The following is a 23,784-nucleotide window of genomic DNA, read 5'->3' on the forward strand; positions in this document are numbered from 1 at the left end:
GACATGTTAGTTAATAGCACTTTCTAGTTCTTGTATAATTTGAGCATGCAAGATATTTTTATGATTTCCATGCTGTACCCTGGTACTTTTTTCTTTTAAATTACTGAATGAGTGTTTCTCACCCACAGGTAATTTGAATGCATTAACAAACTACTTTTTTTTTTTTAAAATTGTTCCTTTAAGTGAATACAGAGAAATGCAGTCAAAGATAAGAACCAACCCACTACAAAGTAAACCAAATAGTTGAACAAAATGGAGACTTAAAATTTCAAATCTGCATTACAAAGTGGAGAAATACTTGAATGTAAGAACAGAGATGTATGCAATAATATGCTGTCAAAAATCTCTCCTAGAACTTGCTTCATTTAATTCTTTTATAACACACTGACAGGCATGATGTATCAGTTAGTACTTTAAAATATTCTTCAATAAGGCAGAAAAGTGATAAACAGTTCTTTTGACCCTGGCACCCAGAATAATTATAGTTATCTGCACTATTTAGCCTGAAAAGAATCGGACACTGTTCATGGTCTGTTACTTCAGCTCTGATGTTTGATAATCTATACGTACAAGTCATTGAAGGTCACTCAGCCTTAGAGCACTTCAAATGCACTTAGTTAGCCTTTACTGAATATTAAAGTGCAAGTGCCTCAGTTTTATTGCCACCACGCCTTTGGAAGAGTACTCTCTCAGCTGCTGAAGGATGAAAAATCATTTTACTTTAAATCTACTGTGGATAAAGATTTGAATAAATCCAGTTGTTTGGCTTGGACTGTAAATATGAAATACCTGCTAGGCTGTCAGTGATTTGAAAATTATGCTGGGGGAGCTAGAAGTCGAAGTAAATACTTTGATTGATCAAACCAATTTTCCTAGCCCTACTAGACATACTTAAGACTTATTGTGAAACAATTTTATCTTGAAAATAACCAAACTACCACATATATGATTCTACTCAATATTTAAGATGGCTAATTGGTGTATTTAAATCAGACTAAAATAATCAATTAAATTTTTATACATCAGTGTTAGTAGTGCATTTCACTATTCATCTTCAATAAATTTTCTTTATGCAATTGTTATAACATTACTAGTTTTCATATCTCAAATCCTTTAAAAAGTAAAGAGCATCAAGAATTATATATTCTAAAAAAAATCGATATCAAGGTAACAGATCAAAGTCACATATTTCATTTTTACAACTGAACAACAAGATTGCATATTCTTCAGTTTAGCACAAATAAATCTTCCTTCAGTAAAGAGTGGTATAAAGAGCTGTCAGATGGGGATGTGGGCTTTCCCTCAATTTGGTCTAATTTATTTTAAATGGAAAATTTTCAGGCCTATTATATAGATTCTCTTTATCAAATATCTATATTCATTGGGAGTTATGAGACTCCCCAAAATACAAAGGTGTGGTTCATTTAAACCTCAAGATTTCTCCCAAAGTGGGATTTTCAAGAATGCTCAATCTTGGCTGAAGTCTGCTCCCACTGAAGCTCGCAGTGGGAGCTTTATCATTGATGTCAGTTGGAGCAGAGTTAAGGCACACCAAGTGCTTTTGAAAATTCCATTCTGGATGCTAATTATTAGTGATAGATCTTCCAGATAAACAGTAGACTAGAATATCTGTGTGTCTTGGGGAAGGGGTTATGCATGGAGTTTGGGGGTGGGAGCAGAAGGTGGGACTCCAACACACAACACTCCTTCATCACATATTTCATCTAATTGTCACAAGTTTCTTGACCCTTCTTCAAGAGCAGAGGTGAGAGAAAAGTCATTTGCTAACCACTCCTATATCTTTAGGCCATCCATTCTCTCAGTCCAACAGACCTGATGGCTTGCAGACTTTGCTTCCTTGGAGCAAAGTTAGGGCAACCTGTGCTACAATCCAGCCATGAGATAGTTTGAAGTATCAACAGGATAGTTCTTCCCCGTATTCAGTATTTTGGCACATCAGGTTTCAGTCACTGCTGGAAATGAAGAGTGGAAGGTTTTCTTAATTTGAGAAACTTCAGAAAGATTGTGTTTAATTCTAAGAGATGAAAAAGGTTCTGTGCTGAAGAGGAGGTTCGTAATTTAGCTGAACAGGTTCTGTGATCATTACTACTTATCCAAATCTTTGGGCATCTGTGCTCCCTCCACATCTCATCTTTGTGCACCCAAACCCATTCAAATCACTATCATCCATTATTACAACTCCCTCTTTCCCAGCCCTTCGTTCCTCAACACCCAGTCTGACCACTCCGCTCCTAAAGTCCTTCATGCCTTAACATTTTTGGTCATAACAACCAAATGCATCTCAGGAGATGGACTGAAATGGGAGCTCACTTGCAGCAGACTAAATTTTAATTTTAATAACTTCAGTGAAATTCCCCTCTCCTCTCTTTTGTAGTGGTGTTTAGAGAGAACAGGATTCAGCCTTATATTTTTCCACACTATCTGAATCAATTTTCTACTCCTGCCTGTTCATGTTGTTCTTACACATAGCCATCCTCTGACACATTGTAGATATTCTGTTTATAACAGCATAAACTAGAGAACCATTATGATCTAGACCTTCAGTGATGTATTCCTCCTTCTCCTCACTCTCTCTTCCCCCCCGCCCCCGAGTTGGCTGGAATAGTAGAGTGTGTAAGTCAAGGTACAATTTCACCCTGTGTGGTAGTTATCCTCAGATGGGAATATAAGAGAATTCTACTTCAGTAATCAGCCATTTTAAGGGAAGAATAGAACTGCAAGTAATTCATGGAAAAAGGTCTATATTTTTATAAGTGTGACAGCATGAATCTTCCCGTGCAGTTATAACTCATCCAAGTACTGTACCGTATTTTACAAACAAAATATAGTTTTAATATTAAACAGCTTTAGCCACGGTTTTAGTTAAATAGCATAATGGGATAACATAATTTTAGTAATTAATTGATCTTTAAAAATTCATGGTAAATAGGCCCAATGGCCTGTGATGGGATGTTAGATGGGGTGGGATCTGAGTTACTACAGAAAATTCTTTTCTGGGTATCTGGCTGGTGAATCTTGCCCATATGCTCAGGGTTTAGCTGATCCCCATATTTGGGGTCGGGAAGGAATTTTCCTCCAGGGCAGATTGGAAGAGGCCCTGGAGGTTTTTCGCCTTCCTCTGTAGCATGGGGCACGGGTCACTTGCTGGAGGATTCTCTGCTCCTTGAAGTCTTTAAACCACGATTTGAGGACTTCAATAGCTCAGACATAGGTGAGAGGTTTTTTGCAGGAGTGGGTGAGTGAGATTCTGTGGCCTGCGTTGTGCAGGAGGTCGGACTAGACGATCATAATGGTCCCTTCTGAGCTTAGTATCTATGAATCTACGAACTAATGGACTAAGTGTCTAAGACCATTTCTGAGGGAGCCTGTGGAAACTTCGGGAAAGAATTAATGGAGACCAAGGGCTTGTCTGCACTCTAACTCCCCATGTGTATGCTGCAGGTGTGAACTAAAAAAAATCCTAGTTCAGCTTAACATAGTCCTCTTCAAACAGGACTACATTAATTGGAATTAGGAACCTTTTAGTTTCTGTCCACAGCATCCACACGGTGGAGTTACAGTGCAGCATTTTGGTGCGCACTGTTATTCAAACCCCAATAGTCCATACTGCAGGTCAATATAGACATAGCTTAAGAGGAACATTGGGAATGGGGTCAATATAAGTTCATGAAAATTTGGAGCCCAATCAGTAGAGATAAATAGGAACAGAGCCCAATAAAATGAGTGGCACAAGGAAACTCCATTCATACAAAATAAATAAGCACCAGTGATATAATCAGTAGAAGCTACTGTACAAGAATAACCAAGGGACCTAGTACTATAGAGAACTTTATTATTTTCAGATTAGAATTAACTGTGTTCTATAACTTAAATGAAAAGCAAATAACCAATGTGACTGGGTAAATGGAACAAACCTTTGTTAATAAAAATTCGAGGTCACATGGCCATCTATCCTACCTGCATAGAGTAGGACTTCTCTGCCTTATCATTAACTAGAAAAAGCTCTATTTTCTTCTAAAACTGTCCCAAACACGGCTGCCTAAGAATACACTCTTTTGTATACTGGATATTTCACTCACTGATGTCACAAACCCTAATATCTCCAGCATGTTCCACATCTCCTCATGTGGTCTTACCTACTGTTAACTCTTTAGATATCTAAGCAAGCTGGTCAACATTTCCTGGAAGATTTTCCCAACAAAAAATTGGATGTTGTGAAAAAGCATTTAATGGGAAACTGATGAGACTTTTTAATAAGAAATTTCAGAATGAAACAAAGATTGTGTTGAATTGAAATGTGTTGGCTTTCAAAAAGATAAAACATTTCCAGAATTTCAGGTTTATTTTCACTTTCCTCCACCTTTTATTCTGCTTTTGCCATGAAGTGCAACAAAATGATTGGTGTCTAGCTCCAACCCCCCTCCCACATCCCTCCCACCCATTTTCTGTGTTTTCCTCCCTTTTGCCACTGTAAACTTTTCAAAGTATGCTCAAGTTGGGTAACATTTGAATGGAAAAAAGTTGGAGATAGCCTAAATTACATTTGTTCTATTATATTTAGTGGGGGCAGGGAGAAACTTTAAATAAAAAACCCAAATTTTTGAAAATTTCGAAACAATTTTTTAGCCACAAGAATGTCATATGAGAAGTTTCAAGTGAAAGTTTTTGCTCAAAATTCCATCCACACCCACTTTTTGATCAAATCCAACATCCAGCTTAGGGTAAAATCCTGGATGCATTGAATCAATGACTAAGTCTCCCATTGACTTCAATGGGGCCAGGATTTTGCCCTGATTCCCGCCCCCCCCCCCAGGTTGAAATTGTGCTTTATACTGCAGCTAATTTTCTGTAACCAACAATGTGTATACAATATCATTTCTAGAAACAGTGTTTAATTCTAATGGTTCAGTTCTGCCCCAATTTACAAAAGTAAGTAGTGGTAGTCTATGCTTTATTATAAGATAAGCACAAATTACAATGCTCCTTCTGAACAAAACACTGGGTGAAAACCTTGTACTTATGGTGTCTGGATCTAGACATTGGTCAGCATTTCACCCATGACAACTACTACAGCTGGCTAGACAGTAGTCAGAGAATACTATATAAAGAATTTCACCATTTCTAATTTTTTTTCATAAAATACCTTTGATTCAACCTTTTTTTGCTATGCAACCATAATAAACATTTTGCAGCGAACCGTAACTTCAGGGACCTCTCTTGAAACTAATTGCAGTTTTACCACTAAATTCATAGGGAGGAGGTCACCAGCCTCTATTTGTAGAACATTGTATATCCAAGCTTCATTGATTGTCTGTCACAAACTTCATTCTGACAATCTAGTCATCAACAATCTTTTTAACCCATTTCTGAAGCTACTATGACAGAAGACTCCCTTGCCTTAGTACCTCAACCTGACTGTTTCTCTACCCTGGCTGCTGCAAGGCATTACAGTGTTCTCAAAATCATGATCCACTCTTATATATTTTGACAATCCTTAAGAGGTTTCTTGCTCTCTGATGGCAGAGGGTAGAATGTGCACATTGTACCATTTTGCAGTTAAAATGGCATATTTTTTTTATATGTTGTATACTACTTTGTTAAACTAAAGACACACTTAACCTATGATTTAGGATTAAGAGACTTTTTTGTTAGGAGCTAGGGTTAGCAGAAAATAGCCTACCATGTGCTGTATCACTCATAAGGTTTGTTTTCTTGGAGCTCCTGAAATATTAGCTACAAACTCTGTCAACAGCAATCATGGTTATTGCTAGCATCCTAGACATACAGGCCTTTCATTTTACTGAGAGACTTCTCATATACCAGGCTGCAATCTTTGCTGCTGGAGATTTCCATTCTGTTGTGTCACATCATGCTGTGTTTTGAAACTGTTAATGAACATGCACAATATAAAATTACACTAATATCTTGAAAATTATAATTAGGTTATTTTTATATGAAGAATATGTGCCATCCCTTTTATCTGTCACAGATTAGGAAACATCATTCTAATTATGACAAGATAGTCCTTGATTTATCGGCCCAGACTCTCTTAGAATGTGTCACAATGACATGTGTTGTCCCCGAGTTCTAGAAACAACTTGATGATGTCCTAGCTCCAAAGGGAAATATGGGACTGATTCAAAGCACTCTGACATTAATGGAAGTCTTTCTATTGACTGGAGTGTGCTTTGGAACAGACCCTTTGTGAAAAACTGCTGCATAGTTATCCCTTTGGCCAGCATATTCATTGCCTTGAGAACAAGCATGCTAGACATACCTATAATGTCTAAAATCTTTTGGAACATAGCTCTATGGACAAGCACCTTCCCTCTTCCTGTAGAGTGCAGTTACTACCTCAGTTTCCCTCTAGCATGTAGCCAATCTGCAAAAAAATCACAGAGGAAAAGAAAGTTCCACAAAAATAGGAGCACCTTGGGGCTTTCTGCAGCCCAGTCAAAAAAAGGAGGGGGCAGGGGAGAAATAAAAGAAGGTAACTTACTTCTCTCATCTCCCACCACAGGAAGAAAACCAATTGTCTGTAAATGAAGACTAATCCACCAAGCACCTGGCTCTTCCACTTGCTGGATCCTCCAGCTTGACAGCCTTGAACTCTTTCACCAGGCCACTCAGAAAGAAATGCTTTCTTTCTTCCTTCAAACAGTACTAACTGAAAAACAAGCCTTTTTATAATGGATCACAATTGCCTCCAGCTGGTCCACTTCCTTTCTCTTCCTGATGAAATTAAGTCCTATTAATCTCCAGGTGCATGGGGTTTCTACACTCTAACCCAGGCACTTCATAGTACAACAGCATTGGCACATGCTTAGCTTCTCAAATGCATAAACAATTCCACTTTTTGGTTTACACATAGTCTGACAATCCCTCCCACCCAAAGTGATCCCATGTCATCTACACTATACCCCTCCACTTCAAAATCTATACAACCCTATAGAATGTAGTTTAAGTGATTGGTAATAAGCCAGTAATCGTACCAGACAGTAACCTGAAACTGGGTGACCTCAATATGGCAATGTTTTTTCAGTAGTGGCAGACTGAATTTGTTTTGATATTACTGAAGCCCTTCTCAGAACCCCCAAACTAACTTTTAGAATGTTCAAAAACAGTTTGACTAGTTTATGACCTTTTCCTATGGTACTCATCATGGTAGATTCTAACCATCTTACATACATACATTTATTCTCAGAATACCCACGTGATGCAGGGAACAGAGATGAGCAAATGGCTGATTTTTTTTGTTCACTGGCAGTCTTATATGTTAGCTCATTGGTTAGGGCATTCAACAGGGATACAGGAGAGTGGGGTCCAGTTCTCCCCTTTGGCTGATGTAGCACAAAGATTTGAACCTGGCTTTCCATATTTCAGGGCAGTGCCCTGGGCATCATGGGGAAGGCAGTTATCAATCTCCCTTGTTGAAGCTGTTCCATTGCACATAAATAATTACATAATCATTGGGCCGGACAATGAGAGTGTGCGAATGACTCCAAAGCTTGGTGGTTAGGGTGCTCCCCTAGGAGACTAAAGTTTATGTTCCTCTGCCAATGACTATTTAACGTATACAAAGTAGAACAGCTTCTACTAGGAAAACCTCTACTAGCATATGCTATAGCCCAGTGGCTGAAGCTCTAGCCTATAATATAGGAGAGCCAAGTTCAAATCCCTTGGTCATTTCAATGAAACATGAAGCTGGGGTTTCCCCATCCCATGAGAGTATACTAGGCTAAAATTTATTGGGGGTAGACCTCCTTTTCCATCACCACTCCACATGAATGGCACCCAGCTCCCCTTGCAAACTTAGTCCAAAACTATTTGGTGAATTCAATAACAGTTTTGGGTTGACTGTAATTGTATTTTTTAGCAAGTAAATTACTCTTCTGATGAAACAGGGACTTTAGCTGAAGAATGACTGTTGCAAGGGCACTAGATGCTGGGTAAGTGTGATAACTACCAGGCTAGACAGTCATTTTCTCTCTCCCTCACCTTCTCTCATTTTCTCTGGCCCAATGACTCTTTAAGTATGTATCCAGAATAGAACAGCTTCAATAGGAGAGATCAAGGGACCCCCCCAAAATCAGAACAACCTGTAGCCCAGTGGCTAGGTATTCTCCTGAGAAGTGATAGATCCCTGGTCAAATCCTTTCTCCCCCAGCCCCAATGGAGAGGGGACTTGAACTGGGGGGGTCTCAACTCCAAGGTGTGTACCCTAACTACTGGACTAAAAATCATGAGGGAGGCCTTGCTGAAGCTGCAGCCAAAAAACAGTGCAGGCTCCTAACTCTACTAGATGTTTGTAGCTGAGAATCCCAAGCAGATGGAGTGAACTCCCTCCAGCCCACTCCCTGAAAAGGGATCAGGGTTAGGACACACTCCTCTCCTTGGCACCTGCCTTTGGCTGGCTTAGGTAATGAGCTGCCTATTCTGCTGTTTTTTATGAATCGAGTTCTTAGGAACCTCTGTCTCTCTCCATTCATTGTATAGGAAGCTGAGTGCCTAATTCAGCCTTTGTGAAGCTTTCTTGAAGTGAATTCTTCTTCTTTATCTGTAAGCACTAAGTCATCAGTTTTGTCCTCGTGTACATGCAAAAATCACACATCAGTGTGGATCAAAGACATATTGTTGGTCAATGCTACATTTTAATAAGATGTAGAGCACTGAATTTATACGGTACTGGTTGCCAGTGTCACCAAAATAATTTTAATCAGCTTCATCAATCAGCTGACATTTAGTTTGGCTGAGTGAATTGAGATATTTCTGAACTGACTTCCATGATCTTTCTGTAAGCTAACAGTTGGCTTGCAACTGATGAAGCTGAGAAATCAGTCAATTGTGGTTAAAATTGGAACCATACACTGGAAGCACATTTCAACTTGTGTTTCTCTTATGTTTGGAGTTGTTATGAGAGTTTCAAGATCTTTAAAATTTTTGAAGAGTTTTTGGTTAACTCTTGATTTAATACTGGACATTGTAAAATCAGGTTTCAGAGTAGCAGCCGTGTTAGTCTGTATTCGCAAAAAGAAAAGGAGTACTTGTGGCACCTTAGAGACTAACAAATTTATTTGAGCATAAGCTTTCGTGAGCTACAGCTCACTTCATTGGATGCATTCAGTGGAAAATATAGTGGGGAGATTTATATACATAGAGAACATGAAACAATGGGTGTTACCATACATACTGTAACGAGAGTGATCACTTAAGGTGAGCTATTACCAGCAGGAGAGCGGAGGTGGGGTGGGAGAACCTTTTGTAGTGATGATCAAGGTGGGCCATTTCCAGCAGTTGACAAGAACATCTGAGGAACAGTGGGGGGTGGGGTTGAGGGGTAAACATGGGGAAATAGTTTTACTTTGTGTAATGACCCATCCACTCCCAGTCTCTATTCAAGCCTAAGTTAATTGTATCCTGTTTGCAAATTAATTCCAATTCAGCAGTCTCTCGTTGGAGTCTGTTTTTGAAGCTTCTTTGTTGAAGTATTGCCATTTTTAGGTCTGTAATCGAGTGACCAGAGAGATTGAAGTGCTCTCCAACTGATTTTTGAATGTTATAATTCTTGACGTCTGATTTGTGCCCATTTATTCTTTTACGTAGAGACTGTCCAGTTTGGCCAATGTACATGGCAGAGGGGCATTGCTGGCACATGAGGGCATATATCACATTGGTAGATGTGCAGATGAACGAGCCTCTGATATTGTGGCTGATGTGATTTGGGCCCTATGATGGTGTCCCCTGAATAGATATGTGGACACAGTTGGCAACGGACTTTGTTGCAAGGATAGGTTCCTGGGTTAGTGGTTCTGTTGTGTGGTGTGTGGTTGCTGGTGAGTATTTGCTTCAGGTTGGGGGACTGTGTGTAAGCAAGGAGTGGCCTGTCTCCAAAGATCTGTGAGAGTGATGGGTCGTCCTTCAGGATAGGTTGTAGATCCTTGATGATGAGTTGGAGAGGTTTTAGTTGGGGACTGAAGGTGATGGCTAGTGGCGTTCTGTTATTTTCTTCGTTGGGTCTGTCGTGTAGTAGGTGACTTCTGGGTACTCTTCTGGCTCTGTCAATCTGTTTCTTCACTTCAGCAGGTGAGTACTGTAGTTGTAAGAATGCTTGATAGAGATCTTGTAGGTGTTTGTCTCTGTCTGAGGGGTTGGAGCAAATGCAGTTGTATCGTAGAGCTTGGCTGTAGACAATGGATCATGTGGTGTGGACTGGATGAAAGCTGGAGGCATGTAGGTAGGAATAGCGGTCAGTAGGTTTCCGGTATAGGGTGGTGTTTATGTGACCATCGCTTATTAGCACCATAGTGTCCAGGAAGTGGATCTCTTATGTCGTCTGGTCCAGGCTGAGGTTGATGGAGGGATGGAAATTGTTGAAATCATGGTGGAATTCCTCAAGGGCTTCTTTTCCATGGGTCTAGATGATGAAGATGTCATCAATGTAGCGCAAGTAGAGTAGGGGCATTAGGGGACGAGAGCTGAGGAAGCGTTGTTCTAAGTCAGCCATAAAAATGTTGGCATACTGTGGGGCCATGCGGGTACCCATAGCAGTGCCGCTGATTTGAAAATATACATTGTCCCCAAATGTGAAATAGTTATGGGTGAGGACAAAGTCACAAAGTTCAGCCACCAGGTTTGCCATGACATTATCGGGGATACTGTTCCTGATGGCTTGTACAGTATCCCCAATAATGTCACGGCAAACCTGGTGGCTGAACTTTGTGATGCCATACTCCAACCAGCAGAAGTTGCTCCACTTTTTGTTGGAAGTCTAGTTTCCTCCTTTTTAATCAGCCATGTTTTAAGTTATTTCATTTTAGCACCTTGAAAATATACTTTTTGGTACTTCACTCTGTCTCTATTCACCCTAGAGAAAATGGCATAGGATTGCAGAATTTAAAAAATGCACAATACTCTCTGGCATACTGAAATATTTAACTGGTCACTTGGTTTTATATAGTCACTATGATTTTTGTAGAACAGTCTAGAATGTGGCAGAATGAAGAAAGGGAACAGCTTACCGCTGGTCTGTTGATTACATGTGAAAACACTTGCTTTGATATTTTGCTTACATAATCCCGTGTATTCCTCTCACCCAAGACTCTGATAAGGAAAAGACTACAATTAAGATGGCAGCTGGAGGCCCTTTGACCCCCTCCCCCAATCATGATGGAATTAAAGTCAGAGGCTTCAAAAGGACATCCAAAGAATAATGGACTCCATAATATCTGGCCTCATCCTATCCTTTTGTGAAAAGAGCACATGGTACTTGTGTGGGCACTGGGCAGGGGGAGGAAAGAAGAGAAGGGCTCATTAAAATGGAAGATGCTAGACACACCCTAGCTCTCCCTGCAAACAGGGAATCAGAAGTCCTCTTGCACAGAGAGAGAGAAGATGGATCAGTACCTATCAAAAGAGAAGGAAGGAAACAGCCAACAGGCTGCAGAGCAGAAAGAGTAGGAGAAACAGAGACAGGTGAAGCTCACCCAGGCACACACAAATCCCTTTCATAAAAGTAGGAGACCCTGCTTGCTGGATCATTTCCCAGCCAGGGAACAAAGAAGCCAGAGGGTGATACAGGGGAGATCTTCCCAGCCCTGGCTATCAAGAGCCAGCAGATTATAGCCCTCCTGGCCTGATAAGAACAAACTGTGAGTTTGCTGTGAGTCCCTCCTATAATAATTAGATTAGTTTGAAATGAACAAACCCTCTCAACTTTTTGAGTTTCACCCATCACTAACTGCTTTGTGACTTACGACACTTGGCAGTTGAAACCCATTCTTACTGACAGGCAGCTGACAACAGTGACAACAAGCACAGCAAGGCAAAAAGGCATATACATTTGTTCAATGGCAGTCGCTCATATGTGCTGTTCTCTCTGGAGACTGCCGTGCAGACCTGTAATTTTTTAAACTCAAACAAGTTACGGACTGTCTGCACTTTCCCTGCTCGTTGTGGCAGAAATAATAAGACCTTTAAGAATGGGCAATAGCTTGAAAAATGTTCTATATATTTCTGGGTTGATTAATCAATACTTAATTATTTAGATGCTCTAAATGGCTATCTTTGGCTGGCACTCACACAAAATGTGTTATCATCTGTCAATAAAGGCCAGCAAATCAGATCTCCAGTATGAAGCAGGGTATTAAAGCATGGTAAAAGCGCTTACCTCATTTGCTGCACCTCACCATTTCATTTAATCAAAGGTGTTTATGTCACAGTTAATGTGATAAGGGACAGCAGAGGCCTCAACAGCAGGCTATAGACAGCATGGTCTGATAACTATAGCAAACAGACAATAAATGCTTCTTTGCAGAAACCATTTTTGAAAGCACTAATAAAATAATTTTAGGCCTTTGCAGCAATTAGTTAATTGGCTCAAACCTATTTTACTTCAGGAGTAAAATTTGGATTCCCACTGTTAATGTATTACCATTTGTTTTATTACAGTTAGTTTGCAATAATTTTGAACTGAAGCACTTCTACAGTTAGATGGCCACTGAGCTTTCTCTAAAAGCAGTTGTATAAAAAACTCAAGTCTTTAGCTCTATTCTGCAAAAGTCACATGAAAATGTGGTTATTTTTGGATGTGACAAAAAGGCCTGTTTATCCAAGCTGTGGCCCATGAGGACATCAGTTGGTGGCTTCTCCATGTTGGTGTGAGCATGGGTATGAATCATAGAATCATAGAATCATAGAATATCAGGGTTGGAAGGGACCTCAGGAGGTCATCTAGTCCAACCCCCTGCTCAAAGCAGGACCAGTCCCCAATCAAATCATCCCAGCCAGGGCTTTGTCAAGCCTGACCTTAAAAACTTCCAAGGAAGGAGATTCTACCACCTCCCTAGGTAACGCATTCCAGTGTTTCACCACCCTCCTAGTGAAAAAGTTTTTCCTAATATCCAACCTAAACCTCCCCCACTGCAACTTGAGACCATTACTCCTTGTCCTGTCCTCTTCTACCACTGAGAATTGTCTAGAACCATCCTCTCTGGAACCACCTCTCAGGTAGTTGAAAGTAGCTATCAAATCCCCCCTCATTCTTCTCTTCTGCAGACTAAAGAATCCCAGTTCCCTCAGCCTCTCCTCATAAGTCATGTATTCCAGACCCCTAATCATTTTTGTTGCCCTTCGCTGGACTCTCTCCAATTTATCCACATCCTTCTTGTAGTGTGGGGCCCAAAACTGGACACAGTACTCCAGATGAGGCCTCACCAATGTCGAATAGAGGGGAACGATCACGTCCCTTGATCTGCTCGCTATGCCCCTACTTATACATCCCAAAATGCCATTGGCCTTCTTGGCAACAAGGGCACACTGCTGACTCATATCCAGCTTCTCGTCCACTGTAACCCCTAGGTCCTTTTCCGCAGAACTGCTGCCTAGCCATTCGGTCCCTAGTCTGTAGCTGTGCATTGGGTTCTTCCGTCCTAAGTGCAGGACCCTGCACTTATCCTTATTGAACCTCATCAGGTTTCTTTTGGCCCAATCCTCCAATTTATCTAGGTCCCTCTGTATCCTATCCCTGCCCTCCAGCGTATCTACCACTCCTCCCAGTTTAGTATCATCTGCAAATTTGCTGAGAGTGCAATCCACACCATCCTCCAGATCATTTATGAAGATATTGAACAAAACCAGCCCCAGGACCGACCCCTGGGGCACTCCACTTGACACCGGCTGCCAACTAGACATGGACCCATTGATCACTACCCGTTGAGCCCGACAATCTAGCCAACTTTCTACCCACCTTATAGTGCATTCATCCAGCCCATACTTCTTTAACTTGCTGACAAGAATACTGTGGGAGACCGTGTCAAAAGCTTTGCTAAAGTCAAGAAACAATACATCCACTGCTTTCCCTTCATCCACAGAATCAGTAATCTCATCATAGAAGGCTATTAGATTAGTCAGGCATGACCTACCCTTGGTAAATCCATGCTGACTGTTCCTGATCACTTTCCTCTCCTCTAAGTGCTTCAGGATTGATTCCTTGAGGACCTGCTCCATGATTGTTCCGGGGACTGAGGTGAGGCTGACTGGCCTGTAGTTCCCAGGATCCTCCTTCTTCTCTTTTTTAAAGATTCGCACTACATTAGCCTTTTTCCAGTCATCTGGGACTTCCCCCGTTCGCCACGAGTTTTGAAAGATAATGGCCAATGGCTCTGCAATCACATCCGCCAATTCCTTTAGCACTCTCGGATGCAACTTGTCCGGCCCCATGGACTTGTGCACGTCCAGCTTTTCTAAATAGTCCCTAACCACCTCTTTCTCCACAGAGGGCTGGCCATCTACTCCCCATGTTGTGATGCCCAGCGCAGCAGTCTGGGAGCTATCCTTGTTAGTGAAGACAGAGGCAAAAAAAGCATTGAGCACATTAGCTTTTTCCACATCCTCTGTCACTAGGTTGCCTCCCTCATTCAGTAAGGGGCCCACACTTTCCTTGGCTTTCTTCTTGTTGCCAACATACCTGAAGAAACCGTTCTTGTTACTCTTGACATCTCTTGCTAGCTGCAGCTCCAGGTGCGATTTGGCCCTCCTGATTTCATTCCTACATGCCCGAGCAATATTTTTATACTCTTCCCTGGTCATATGTCCAACCTTCCACTTCTTGTAAGCTTCTTTTTTATGTTTAAGATCCGCTAGGATTTCACCGTTAAGCCAAGCTGGTCGCCTGCCATATTTACTATTCTTTCAACTCATCTGGATGGTTTGTCCCTGTAACCTCAACAGGGATTCCTTGAAATACAGCCAGCTCTCCTGGACTCCTTTCCCCTTCATGTTAGTCCCCCAGGGGATCCTACCCATCCGCTCCCTGAGGGAGTCGAAGTCTGCTTTCCTGAAGTCCAGGGTCCGTATCCTTCTGCTTACCTTTCTTCCCTGTGTCAGGATCCTGAACTCAACCAACTCATGGTCACTGCCTCCCAGATTCTCGTCCACTTTTGCTTCCCCCACTAATTCTTCCCTGTTTGTGAGCAGCAGGTCAAGAAAAGCTCCCCCCCTAGTTGGCTCGTCTAGCACTTGCACCAGGAAATTGTCCCCTACGCTTTCCAAAAACTTCCTGGATTGTCTATGCACTGCTGTATTGCTCTCCCAGCAAATATCAGGAAAATTAAAGTCACCCATGAGAACCAGGGCGTGTGATCTAGTAGCTTCTGCGAGTTGCCGGAAGAAAGCCTCATCCACCTCATCCCCCTGGTCCGGTGGTCTATAGCAGACTCCCACCACTACGTCACTCTTGTTGCTCACACTTCTAAACTTAATCCATAGACACTCAGGTTTTTCTGCAGTTTTGTACCGGAGCTCTGAGCAGTCTTACTGCTCCCTTACATACAGTGCTACTCCAGCACCTTTTCTGCCCTGCCTGTCCTTCCTGAACAGTTTATAACCATCCATGACAGCACTCCAGTCATGTGAGTTATCCCACCAAGTCTCTGTTATTCCAATCTCGTCATAATTCCTTGACATCACCAGGACCTCCAGTTCTCCCTGCTTGTTTCCAAGGCTTTGTGCATTCGTATATAAGCACATTCGTATATGGTGTTGATAAAGTTCATGATGTTGACACCTGTCTGTTCTGTGTCTCTAGTGCAAGCCTACCTCCAGTATGTCAGGTTGAAGTCCCTTTTCCAGTTCCTCAGAACCTGCTGCTGAGGTTCTGGCTGCACTTTGCCTTATAACTACTCCATATGTACATCCTATATATGGCGGTACAAAGTTGTGAGACCTCCTCTTCAACCTCCCCCAAGCACTGGCCAAAATGGCCATCTCACAGTCCAGGAGGAAAAGGAGGCTTGATGGGCAGGTCCTATGTAAGTGTGAGACCTGATTCCATGCTCTGGTCATTTCACATCTTTGGGCAGAGTTCCTCTTAGCAGTGTCCACTGACTCCTTCCCAGAGCACTGGATGTTGTCCAGATTCTCTGCTCAATGCCCATCCAGTTTCCATGTTTTACGACTTTAACCTCACTCCTGTTCCTGTTTTCTCATTGGTTGTCCCCTGTGTTTAGTTGATACCTGGCTCTGTTGCCTATCCCCAATTTAGGGGATGGACCTTTTGTTCTGATGAGCTCAGTCTACCCTTCCAGGGTGTGAAATAGGTCAATCTGAGGAGAGGCTGGACATTTAGTGTCAGATTTTCAACATCTGGTGCACACAGTTGCATGCGTACATTTGTACCTGTTTAATTTATGGATACAAACACAAGATGCGTATATGCTGGTCAGGTAGATGAGCAATTAGTCGCTTGATTGGTTTCATCCATGCTCAGATACCTGACTTGAATGCACACATTTGGTATTTGAGGCATGCTAGGCACACACACCATTGTATGCATGTAATTAATTCTGATTTAGGGATAGAAATCAGAGAACATGTACAGTCAGACCTCTTAAAATGTGGATCATGATACCTCTTTCAGAAAATACTTTGGGGATAATAACACCTTCTTTTGTGCTTTGAGATCTATAGATGAAAAGCACTGATAAGAACTCAGTGTTATTATTAGTTTTATTACAGTATTGCTTAGATGCCTCATATGAGACTGAATTCCCATTGTACAAGGCACTATGTAAACACTTAAGAAGAAATGGCCCTTGTCCTAAGAACAACATCTCCCGAACAGAACCCTAAGGAAAGAGATGCCTCTAAATAAAGGATGTGTGAAGAAAGTAGACTCTCTGACATTTTTGGTTGTGGCTATTTCAGTTCTAATTCTCTCATGTGTTGTCATAAAAGGCAGAAATCGTGACACCTATAGTGGAGTGGTGAATTGTGAACAACTACTGAGTAAATATTTTAATAACCTTTTTTGGTATTATTATAACTGCAGCAGCCTGATTGGATTTGTACATAATACAGAAGATATAAAATGTAATACTGAAAATTTGAGAATACTCTGAACAAAGAAAAATGAAGTTTTCCTTTTGTAGACTTGTACTCTGACAGAAAAACTTTACACTTCTGTCTGCTCATTAAGATAGACTGCAATAATTAAAAGGATTCATAGGCTTGAATGATAAATTTTAGTAATAAGTGCACTGGGACTTCCTATGACCTTATCAAGTGGGGTTAGCCAGTCATTAATTCAGATAACAAAATTTATTATCATAATCTTTTGCTTATGCTATTGTTGGGTCAACCATTTATCCTAATTTTCATATGCGGATTGAGATGCCATCATTTCATTAATTTTAATACTTAATCCCAGCAAGATTAACACTTTGCCTTAAATTTCCAAACAATGTATATTTGTAACTATCCATTAGTGAATTATCCTAATATTAGCAAGGGTGAATTATAATGAATAGAAATTATTAATTTAAATATGCCAGTTATAAAGTAGTAACCAATTAATGCATAATACTGGCTATATACATTTCCTCTAACACGTTTTTTTTTTAAATTCCTATGACTGCTGAGGTGGATGAAATCATTCCAGTAAGAATATTGTTCTAGAATTCACAGCACTGCATTGTATGGTGGAGAGGAGCAGGAACCATAAAAGGCATTTTAGAGGCTTTGTCTTGCATCTTTAATTAGAGTACTGCATTGGAACATTATTTGTACTGGCCAAGGGATAGTATGAAGGAGCTTCAAAGGTCATCCTTTCCCTTCATTTGGAAGAGTCTTTAAAGTAAGAGAAATAAATGGAGACAAACTGAGAGCATAAAATTAATTGTAAAAGCTTGCTAACCTCTAATAATAGTTTAGTATCTTATAAATTGCAGGCAAAGTATTTAAAATTCATATACTTGCAGTGATATATGGAGCGGAAACCATTCATTAATACTGCAAAAATAATGGAATCACAGAACTGGAAGAGCATTTAAACCTGCCTTGTTGTATTACTAGATGGGGTTTAAGACCATATTGATCACATTCATTCATGGTCTGCATTGAACCGCTTTATCATCTTGAGTTCTAGTATTGTTATTAACTCAGTTAAGTGCACTTTTCATCTTATGTATGTTGGATATAGGTGATTGCAGAGGAACAAATCTTATTTTACTAGTAGAATTTAGATGCCCAAGTAGGAATTAAGCACTCAGCAAGAAAATGTAGAGAAGAACCTCAGTACATCAGGACTAGTGTATGTTAACTTACTAAAATGGTCAAACAGAGTCTAAATAGTAGCCTCAGCTACAAAAATTGTAAAGTTATTAAAGGATTATTGCCTAGATTAATATGAAAAGCTAAATGCATCCCTGGTGTAGCTCCAATGACGTTCACAGAGTCACACCTGGAAACTTTGCCTTCTGACTGTTCGTAAGAGGACAGCAAGTAATTGAACAGTTTAAAGTTAGCCTAACAGGAGTTTGCTACTGATTTGTACTTGTATATCAATTATAATTAAGAAAACATGAAGATCCTATTTTAAATTGAATTATTTCACCAAGAAAGTGTCTGTGGGCCCAATTCTGTCCTCTCATACACCAGTATACGTCACTTGTAAGTCACTAAAATCAGTAGTTTTATTCTGGATTTACAGTGGTGTAATAGAGCAGAATTTGACCCATTGACTTAACTGGAAATATAGCAGGCAGCAATTTGGCCCATGGTGCCAGTCATCTCAATGAATCAATTTAGCAGGACATATAATTGAGGAGTAGGTTTTATGCATAGTATATAGACCATGTCTGTAGCCCTTGGAAACCAGAAAAAAATTGTGGAAGTTTAAGGTAGTAGATTTGTATGGGGAGACTTTGGCAAACGAGTAAAGTTCCTGAAACCGCTATGGCTTATTGCTAAAAGCAGCCAAGTCAGCAGGCTGTAAATTGGCCATTCAGCAGTCTCAGTTTAACCAAGGCAGGAGGGGAGGGGTTTTTTTGGGTGCCACAGATAGGGCATCCTGACCCTGCATCCTTCCTGATAAGAATTGTGTTGAAGTTGCTGACACATGCATTTTAGAAGAGCAGGATGTGCCCCAGGAATGTCTATTATGGCCTCAAGGCTGCAAACTCTGGAAAAACCCACACCTGGTTAATCGATAATCAGAAGGAACCTCTTGCTTGACCATTGAAAGTGCTTACTTAACAAGTTTGCTTTAAGGGACATGTCATTCTATTACTAATGCATAAATAAAGGGAAAAAGTTTGAGGTGGGGGGACTCTTCAGGACTGGGCTCTCCCTCTGGATGCATCTTGTGTTCCCCACTGGCAGACGGGCTGCCGCTGTGCCACTTGAGAGCCACACTCAGCTTTGGTAATTATCAAGGGTTGGGGGTGTTTTACTAACCTGTTGCGGACGTGTGTATAAGTGCTTGAGACTAAGTAAAGTTTAGCTTGTGTTGTCCTGTTTGTGCCAGCCATCTATCGGTCGTGTCTCCCCTGATTTATTTCCTGATACCACGTCGCACAGAGTAAAAGTTACCACGAGCTTCGGGTTGAAAGAACCCTGGGTAACAGATTTAGACCAACTTTGTTCTTTGTGACTTATTTAAAGCCTATGTTGTTGTCCTGTGGGAAATGGTGTTCTAAGTTTGAGTAATTACAACCATGTTCTGACCTACCTTCTTCTGTTATTAGCCATCTGTGAAGTAGCACAGGCTTTTCAATATTAACTGCACTGAATTTTGCTCAAGTTTTCCCAGCTTTAAAATGATTTCTTCTGATCTCCGTGTTTCTTTCCAGACCATTTCTCAATCCTGTCAACTCCTCTATCACAGGTTTATCAGAATATGACTCAACTAGTGGAAACGAGGGTTTGTAGAACATTTCTGATTTGGAGACAGGCACTAGCTTCTGTGACCCTAATCTAAGTATGCTATTGTTATATTTCATTTTCACTTTGACTTCTTTTTATCATGCATGTTCATTCTTCATTCTATGTTAGCATTATTCCAGCAAACTTGAAATCAACTGTCATTGTTCTTTCATGTGGAAAAAAAAATATCTTTATCACCTAGCGATGATTTGGTCAGCGATCAGCCAATTCATATGGTCTATTCATCTGTAAGGCCCTGGAGGAATATGCGGTGACTAAGTAGGTCTCTAAATATGTCTAAATAGTTATCTGTATTTTTCTGTTCTTGAATAAAATATGTAGACATGAGAAGAGAAATGTGAGTATATGAAATATGTACCGTATATTGTGGAAGCACAGATCTGTGTGGGTGATTGTGAATCTGGGTGCATGGAGTACAGGCTCACAATGTAGCAACAACAAGAATATTAGAATTATCTTGTGATGTGTATTAGTAGAGCAGCTGTCCTTAAAAAAAAAACATTTAAGGAACTACTCTAACAAGGTTTACTGGATCACATGCTGTGCTTCATTATCTATTAGCAGTAGCATTTGAGTAATAATTCAACAGGCCATACAGCGTAGGTACCTTAATCATGGGCTTAAATGCTAGGTTTTGGTGAGAGAGAAAGAAGCCTAATGACATTAAACTTCCAGAATAATAGGCTCAAATCATGAGGCAGAGCTGCTACTTTCATTTTCCTCCTCCCTATCCCTGAGTCACTGCTCTTTTCGTTTGCTGGGTATGAGATGATTTTAAATGGATAAACAAAAGAATTTAAGATGCTCAATGTCTCCATGCCTAGCATAGTCTTAAATTCTTGTTATCCTAATAACAAGCTTTTGCTAATTCAATCATTAGTTCAGTTGTGGAAGACATGAAAAATTAGAAGAGGATAACGAGCTCCTGGCATTGTTTAAATCACACCTTTCAGCTTTGCATCCAACACTGATGCTGGAGCACAGTGTTCTTAACAAGTGTTTCTATGATGGACAATGAGAAGAGTCAATATCCAGAAGTCTCACCGGTTAAAGAGCAAAACAGAAGTGGAGTGAAAGTTTTGCCAGGTCTGTCTCCATGCCTTTTTTCCTGGTCCGGACTCATTTTCTTAAAGGGAACAAAGAGGAAGGAAAAAAACAATGTACTGAAAAAGCTGAACTTGACCTAGAATCACAAACAGTGAGCCAGTTAAAATTATAAACCGTTTATGTTGTTATTCTGGAGTTATGATGTTCTGCATTGCTTTTGTTTATACCTTATTTCTTTAAATCAGGTAACATGCCTGCAATGAAGGAATATTTCAGTAAAGGGAAAAAAATCCTTCACAATAGTCGGCCAACATAGCCCCAGCTTCTGAGAGCTACATGAGACATTACTTTCAACACTTCAGAGTTTTGAGACATTCTGAATACAGACCAATGGGTAAGGATACAAGTTGTAGGCAGTAGGACACAATAGGAATGATGGGATATCATCATCTTGGGTGTATTTTAGTAAAGCTCAGCTTTGTCTTCCTTTGTCCAGGAGGAAAGATAAGAACCAGTTTGAGCCTTACTCCTTTTCTTGAACTTCCCTATCCTAATTTCTTCCTCCTCCCACAATTCCTTCTGCCTTTAACAGGCCTCCCCTCTACCTTTGCTGTTATTCTCATCGTGCTGTCTGAGGCTTACTGTGCTCTAGTTATCTATGTTATTTAGCTCTCACAAGATAATCTTTGTATTTTCTTGGATCGGAAGCATTATAGGGCACCTGCAGCAGTGATAAGTCACAGCATATACTCCACTGCAACACTTTATATAATTTATAGCCTATAAGTCTGTTACAAGTTTCACTTATTTCAGGTTAGCTAGTGACACTCTCTCTCTCTCTGAAATCTTGGCCCCATTGAAGTCAATGTTTTTTTTCCCATTAACTTCAGGGGGCCAGGCTTTCACCCAGAATGTCAGGCATTTTGAAATACACTAGGCTTATATCATGGTAACACATTCTGTGATATTGGTTGGTAATGTAATGTCATGCCATGATTATAATTATTTAATACTATATACCAATATAGTGTAAACACCAAAGTTAAACAGCAACTTCCAGTACACATATTGACAGGTAAAGTAATATAGTGACTGGGTGCCATAGACAATTCCAGTTAAAAATAGGGGTGAGTTGTACATTGGCGTTAGTTGTATATTTAAGCACATGTCCTGCCCAGCTTGTTCAGACTGTTCTAAACTGACTGGCATGTGTGTGACATTAGAGAATCCTGTCACTTGAACACTGGGTTTGGAGGTTCAGCGATAACTATGTAAGGCATTTTAATGCATCGTGTTTTAAACTTTTCAAGAATGGTTTCTTTCTTTGTTTGTTTGTTTGTTTGTTTGTGGTTTTTAAAATTGCTTATGCTTCTGGTTTGGGGGCTTAATTAAAGAAGTGCTAATCCATCTGCAAATAATTTGGGTGGTGATAAACTTCAGGTGTTAATTGCTTGTGTGAATACTTCCCATTTACACTCCTTGAATTTGGTAAAACAAATATAGGAGGAAGTACACAATATCCAGTTATCTTTGCAACACTTGAGGGATGAAGGAGGAAACTGCACACACACACAAAATTGTATTAGTTACCTTTCACCTGGGTCTCATTGCCTCTCTCTTTGTTTTCTCTGCCTGTTCTGGGAGCCCGTCTCTGAAATGTATTCGATGTCATGGTGTATTTATTATGCATTTTTTATTCAGCAAAATACCCCTATGAGAAGCATTACTTTTTTTTTCCATGAGTGTCTTTTTGGATGAATGTAAACATCAAACCACACACACAAACAGAAAACACTTGAATGCCACTGAAGTGAAAAAGGGCAAATTGGTTTGTCCAGACATGGATATTAAAGACCTTAAAAAGAGTGTGGCTTCCTCATGGAGTGAATCCTTCCAACCAAATTCTGCATAATACTCATACATTTATGCAAACTCTTCCTTGAAAACTCTCTCTCTCTCTAGCCAGTGATTTCAAAAGGGTCAGGATTTCACCCACGGTGAATGAAACATTTTCTCTGGTACTGATGTCTCAGAAGATAGGTAATGGCAAAGAGAACCTTTGATCTCTTGTTCACCAATTCAAACCTAGCTCATATGGGTATGTGGCAGACAGCTGATCTAGTCAGATGGCCGTTTCATTGATTTGAAATAAATTGAGTGCTCTCATTCCCATTCCCATTAGTATGACAAATTAACCACCCCCACACAGTCAATAATCCTGTTAGCAGTCAGAGCAGAGGAACAAGGGGTCTGGAGGCTTTTCAGTCCACTTTTGGCTTGCGTGGTTTGCCAGAATTTGGGACATTGCATTCAATTGGATGAGACATCCATCAGAGGAGACAGGTATATTCTCGGTGTAATCTCATTCATTGTTCATGAAAAATGCACACAAAGTCTTGTTTCCCTGAACACAGTAGAAACAAACAACAGCAGGCAGTTTCCTTGTTCAGGCATCCTCAAGCGTGCAACTCTGTGCTCAAGGAGCTCTCTCTCTCTCCCTTTGCTTCCTTTCAGGGCATGCTCACAAGTCCTTTTGCTGGCTTGCCCCTCCAACATACAATGCCTGCAAATAATATCCTAGGTCCCATTCATTAGCAACCAGAGAAGATGGTTAATCCACCTAGTTTAGCTTTGGCCTGTCATGTAATTTATTCCCTGTCATGGCCACCCCCATTGTCTATAGTTGTTTTCACTATATAGAGCAGATTGATAGGTCCTTCTGTTGAACCTAGAAGACAGTGCTTGGTGCAACAATTAGCTTTAATGAATTATGTAACTGTCTTTGGATCCAACACATATACCCGGATGGCAGCCATGTACCTCTCAGGATAACAGCCAATTTAAAAAAAATGGTACATGTACATTAATTCAGACTCTTCTATGGGACATGATAGCATGTGTGAAGGGAAACACCCTCACTCTAGTAGAGAGGAGATTAATGAGCTCTTCTGGGCTCATTCAGCACTGACCAGATGTATTTGTAAGGCTTGCTCTGCC

The 23,784-nt window shown here is 40.5% G+C and overlaps 1 long non-coding RNA gene across 1 annotated transcript; it reads right to left on the minus strand.

The window, feature by feature from the left end:
• Positions 1-1,177: 1,177 nt before the first annotated feature.
• Positions 1,178-6,679, minus strand: LOC122462353. Its single transcript, XR_006284847.1, has 3 exons — positions 6,521-6,679; positions 6,299-6,403; positions 1,178-1,973 (listed from the first exon to the last, which is right to left on the minus strand). It is a non-coding gene; the product is annotated as an uncharacterized LOC122462353 (long non-coding RNA).
• Between the last annotated feature and the right edge of the window lie 17,105 nt (positions 6,680-23,784).

The sequence above is a fragment of the Chelonia mydas genome, chromosome 11, assembly GCF_015237465.2.
Source record: "Chelonia mydas isolate rCheMyd1 chromosome 11, rCheMyd1.pri.v2, whole genome shotgun sequence".
NCBI classification, from domain to species: Eukaryota; Metazoa; Chordata; order Testudines; family Cheloniidae; genus Chelonia; species Chelonia mydas.